We start from the raw sequence: 5862 nt of genomic DNA, 5'->3' as shown, positions 1-5862 counted from the left end.
TGCACATCACTACAGCCATAGAGGCACCAAATGCCTGGATTTGGTCTAGCCTTTAGATTATCTAAAGTGGGGGATGGAAAGTCTGGGAATCCTCCATACTCCTTCCTAGGCACATGAATCAGAGATCTTTCTGACCTTTTACACATATACCATGATCCAGAAGGATCAACAGTTGCCTACTACTTGCATGTGGATCAAAATTGATCAGGTCATTTTGTACATAAGTGCTTTACTGAATCATTCCCTACGAATTAATGATTATAAGCAGTAGTGCGATTAGGGGTGGGTAACACTGTCCCGGCCCCTGTGTGAAGAGGTAAGTACTCAGGCCCTTTGCATGCTCCTCTACTCCGATTCCCACCCCTGTCCCAGTGTGCCCAAATTTTTAGTTACATCTCTTGATTCTAACTAATTATGGCGTATTTCACTTTAAAAAAAAATGTATTTTGAATGCTTCAGATGTCTATACTGGAATGGAAAAGGCGAATACAAAAGTCTATAAACACAACTGCATGGAACAAGATAAAAAGGTATGGATTCTAAAACATTGCTTATTACAATGTTACATTTTATTTATAACTCCAGCTTCCTTACTCTCATCCATTTTAGAATTTTCTCTCTCTGGTAAGGACTTCTGTTTTAAAGAAACAAACACTTGACTAAAACCCACTTAAATCAATGCTAATATTAAAGGTTTTGAGGAGAAAAGAACAAATTTTCAATGCTTACTGTAGCAAGGGATTCACAGTTATTATTTCAGATATTTACATTAGCATTCTGGCAACAAATAGTTACACATTATCCAAGCAACAAATAAACACATTATATGTTTTTTTAACCCTGAAACCTCATTGAGGTTCCCTTGGCTATCCTTGTAGGCTGTGTATAGACAAAACGAGAGTCGTGTGTGCACAACACTTTAAATTGGGCTAAATGCCTTTGCACCACTTTAATGGCGTCATTGTTTGCACTCCTTGGTGGCACATCGAACATTAATTCCAGCCTCTGTAGAAAATTCAGCAGCGTAATGCACCTTAAGTGACTCGGGGCGCAGCAAACTAAAACTACTTTGAGGAGTTTGAAGGGTTTTAGTTTGCTGCCCCTACAGCCACAGAGCAAAGCATTGGGCTCCATGCAGCTTCCCAGCTCTGCAGGAAGCCCTGCAGGCAGCCTGACAGCAGCCTGGGAAAGCAGGCTTCACCCAAGAAAAGCGGCAAGCCTGATCTTCTCCCCCCCTTCCCCTCCTTGGAGCCTGCCTGCCTGAGCTGTGCAGGGGCCCGGTGCTTCCCTCTGTGGTTGGAGTGCCCCCAGGGACCACCCAAGCTGGGTGCCTATGGGTCGGTGCTGCCTGGGGTGGAGCCCGCAGCTGCCTCAGAGGGAAGCACCAGCTACCCCCATGCAGCCCAGGGACTACTCACCCAGCTCACCCTCCCCTCCCTGCTGGAGAGGCAGGTAACTCACTGGGATGTGTGCATGACATGGGGGTTTAATCAGCCCTAAATGGAAGTGGTGTTTTTCAAAACCCACCACTTCAATTTAGAGCCCCTGTTTCATCTACACATACCCATAGTTACTTTGCTGCACCATAGGTTACAATATGGCAAATACATATGCAGCAACACCAGAGATATACATTGTGCCAATCCATATAGCTATCTAATTACTACTTGTACACAAAATAGCATATGAAAAGGGGGGAAATGCTGTACCCTTACATTTTTTAAACAGGCCACAGTAATCCTCTACCTTGAGAGCAAATAAAGTGTCTGTGTATTTCATGTTTTTAATAGATTTTCATTCAAAACATCATGTTAAACTTCCCATTCCCAATTGTCACTCATTGTAAAAAAAACCTTTATGCAATGTGGTAGCTTTAAAGAACGAGTATGAAGTCCTTGGATGTGTAAGTACAGGAACATCAGGCTGGAGTATGGAGATAATATTAGCCTAGTGGCCATTACTAATGTACATACTTTAGAAAATGTTGACAGTCTGGAGAAGATCAACATAACTTGACAATTATTATTATATTTTAGAAGGTATGAACACAACATCAGTGGATTTCAATAGGTGTACAATGGTACAATATGTTGTATAAAAATACAGCTTTGCTTCTGTTGTACTCATGTAAGGCTATACTCTTATGCATACTATGTAGCACACAATATATCACCAATAAAATAATGTCCACTTATTACATACTGATTTTTACTTGTTGGCTTTCCAAGAACGTTTCAAGGAAATGATTTTCTCATCATACATAAAACAGGGATACTGAGGTAAATTGAGTACCACACTCTCACAGCTTGCTATCGGAGGAGCCGCAAATGTAATACAAATCTTCTGAAGCAGCAGACTGGATTCCTATAGACTGAACTGTCTTAAATCATTCCTCATTACATGGTGATGGCCCATACAGTATGGCTTGATTCAAGGATTGGAAGATTACTGAAAGTGCTGTAATCATGGTTGTAGATTTTCTATCAATTCTTAGGAGATCCAGTTGTTATGCATATATTTGCACATTTTCAACATAAAAAATATCAATTGCACACTGCAGGGGTTGTCCGGCTTGGGTTCAGTGTTGTTTAACATCGTCATTAATGATTTGAATAATGGGATTGAGTGAGTGCATATCAAATTTGCAGACATTCTAGAGGGTAGGATCCAGAATATTCTGAATGGATTGAAGACAATTTACAATCAACTAGGTGAAATTCAACATGGACAAGTACAAAGTCCTGCACTTGGGATGGAATAACTGCACACACACATACAAATGAGGGAATGGCTGACTAGGCTGCAGTACTGCAGAGAGGACCTGGGGATTAGAGTGGACTATAAGATAAATATGAGCAAACTGTGCTTTTTGTTTTTTTTCCAACAAAAAGCATCAGCATAGTGTGGTATATTAACTTGAGTACCTCTTGCAAATCAAGAGAAGTGATTCTTTCAGTATTCAGTACTGGTGAGGTCCCTTGAGTTCTGTGTCTAGTTTTGGGCCCCACACTTCAAGAAAGATGTGTACAGATTGGAAGATGTCCAGCAGAGAGTAGCAAAAATGATAATAAGTTTAAGAACCATGATTTATGAGGAAAGGCTGGAAGAACTAGGGTGATTTAGTCTGGAGAAAGGAAGACTGGGAGATGGATAGGGATTTGATAACAATCTTTAAATACCTGAGGAACAATGAAGATGGGCCACAGGGGATAAGACTATAAGGAATGGCCTCAAACTGCAGCACATGGAGCTTAAATTGGAGATTAAGAAGGTGGTTAAACATTTTGGACTGTGAAGTTGGTTAAGCATTGGAACAGGATACCTAGAGAAGAAGTTATGGAATTCCCATCCCTGAGCAACCTCTGAAACAGGTCTCAGTTTGTGCAAGAGAAGGATAGCAATGCCTCCTCTTGGCTGAGAAAGGCCCTCCAAACAGTGTGCCAATCTGCCTTATTTATCCTATTTGCATATGTATCTAGCAACAAAGTGAAGCACAACTGTTTCTGGTTGAGTGTAATAGTGGGAGGAACCTGGTGAAATGGTACCAGAATGGCAGGCCCTCAGCAGGCATCCTAAGTGACATCAGGGGAATGGATGAGAGCCCAGTAAGGACAGGACATGGTTTCTGCATATCTGCAGGGGTGGCAGCAATGTCAATGGCAGAATGGCAAGTACAGTGTCAGCCCCACTTCGTAAACTCATGCTTGCTATAAAATGGAGGGTGTGCCAGGGTTGATCCATACATCCCATGCTGACAGGGGAGAAAAGTGAAGAAGCAAGGAGGCAGCACATGGGGCTTCATGGCAGCCAGACCCTGGGGAGCACCTCCCAAATGGACAAAAAGGCCACCTTCTTCACAGGCTGAAGGCTCAGAGGGGATTTCTTCCTCAAGGAACCTAATGCCAAAGAGGGGCGACAGGACCAGAATATGAGAGAGGCTGTCTGCTGTGGCCGCTACATTGGGCCATGAATGGGGGGGAACTGCACAGGTGGCAGGCATAAGTGACACACAGGCACACACAAACTTTGAACACACCATTTATTTCCTTTCTGAAGTGATTTTGAGTAATATAAGCCAACTTTATAAGAGGAATTGATTGATTTGCCCACTGATCAGAAGGTGGAATGAATTGCTAGGCATGATTGATTTGATTAATTGAGCTACAAATTGATTTAGAGGCATATGGACAATTTATTTATTGAAGATTTAATTTATTTATGAGATGATTGAATTAATAAATTGCCATCCTGAGATGATGTGGTTGTCTATGAATTGATCTTAAACCATGCAAACTATTTATTTATTGGTGAAATTGATTTATCTATTCATCAGCAGACTTAATGCATTTCTGCTGAGCACAGTTAATTGAGTTACTCATCTATTAAGCTAATAGCCCAGGACACCACACATTAGGGGCTAGGGGTGCGGATCCCAGTTTAAGACCCAGTTGGCATTTGGAAGGGGTGAATGGGGAGGAGAAGCCCCAAAACATCACCTGTACATGTACTACATGTGACCAAGGACCCTCCCTCTAATTTATAGGATCAAGGTGTGGCAGGAAATTCTAGGGGTGAACCCTGTAAGCAAGACAAATTAAGAGTCAAACTGTGCAACCCCAGGAGTTGGCACCCCAGGAACAAGAGTGCTCATGCCTTATATTGGCACCACCACTCATATTTAGGAACTCAAGGAGTACTGCTCATTTTCCCTGCATCCATTCATGTTGACTGAGTTGAGAGTAAAAGTCAGCCTTGTATGTAGTTTGAAAAGGTGACAGCAAATGCAGGGAGGAAAGATGAAGAGGAAAGGAAGGGTCATCATTTAGGCTAGCCCATGGTAGCTGTGACGGGTTGTCACTTTTCACAACATAGTCTTTACTTTTTCTGGGCAAGCTTGCTCCACAGGATACAATATAAACCATAAAGCATCAAACAACAAGTACAAAATAATAGAGAGTTAAACCAAACCCTGTGGTCTTTTCCCAGACCCCCTGATAAAGTACCCTGCCTCAATGCTGCCTCCTCTAACATTGCAGCTTTCCCTCTCTCCCTTACACCTTCCTTCTCTGGGAGCTTTTAACTTCCTCTGGGTCAGCCAATCACCCTCATTAGATGGCCCAGTGCTCCTAGGCAGGCATGCAATCACTCTTAGTGCCTGCAGCTGGGCAGCAGTCCCCGAGACATGCACCCTGCTAAAGTTTTTTTCATAATGGTATCACATACAATGTCATCAGTATGTTAAAAGCTTCTAGCTTTACATTTCCATTTTGTTGAGATTCAGGGATGTTTCTGGTACTTCATTTTATCTTCATTGGGTGTTGTAGGAATACATCTAATAAAGAACAACAAAAAATACCTATTAATATTATGGCTATTACTTTTGTTGATCCTAATTCATTCCAAATCAAAATGAAAAGTTTGAAAAAATATGATTTTTCTTCACATGAGGTGATTTCTAAGGTGCAGGGGTGGGTACATTTCAAGAGAACTGGAACATTGTTTTGGATTGCTGGATGCCTGGTTCATCTTCCTTGTAAGCAGAAAACAATATTGGTAAAAAGTTTCTAGGAAGGCAGCCAAGGATCTGTCATTTAGATTTTCCTAATGGAGAAAAAAATTGAATTTTTTTTTTTTGAAAAACTGAATCTTCCTGTGAAATCTGAAAAACACGCTTTGATTCAATACAGATAAGAAAGGGTTTTTTTTTCCCCTTCAAAGATGTTCTTTACACTTGCTTATGAAATGAATCCTCAAATATTCAAAATGCGTACCCTTGTAATCCATTAAATAGTAATGCATAGGCAGGAAATCACTGAAAACAAAAACCATAGATCTTTCATTTTGTCCTACTTTTCCATGTGC

The 5862-nt window shown here is 41.2% G+C and overlaps 1 long non-coding RNA gene across 1 annotated transcript in view; it reads right to left on the bottom strand.

Annotated features, from left to right (window-relative positions):
• Positions 1–5273: 5273 nt before the first annotated feature.
• Positions 5274–5862, bottom strand: part of LOC102387178 — a 127750-nt gene continuing 127161 nt past the window's right edge. Inside the window, exon 3 of the long non-coding RNA XR_323707.1 lies at positions 5274–5332. This is a non-coding gene — a long non-coding RNA (uncharacterized LOC102387178). The remainder of the gene's footprint in view (positions 5333–5862) is intronic.

Source organism: Alligator sinensis, unplaced genomic scaffold (genome assembly GCF_000455745.1).
Source record: "Alligator sinensis unplaced genomic scaffold, ASM45574v1 scaffold16_1, whole genome shotgun sequence".
NCBI lineage: Eukaryota > Metazoa > Chordata > Crocodylia > Alligatoridae > Alligator > Alligator sinensis.
Note: the sequence above shows the minus strand (reverse complement) of the source record. Positions and strands in the feature narration are given on the sequence as shown.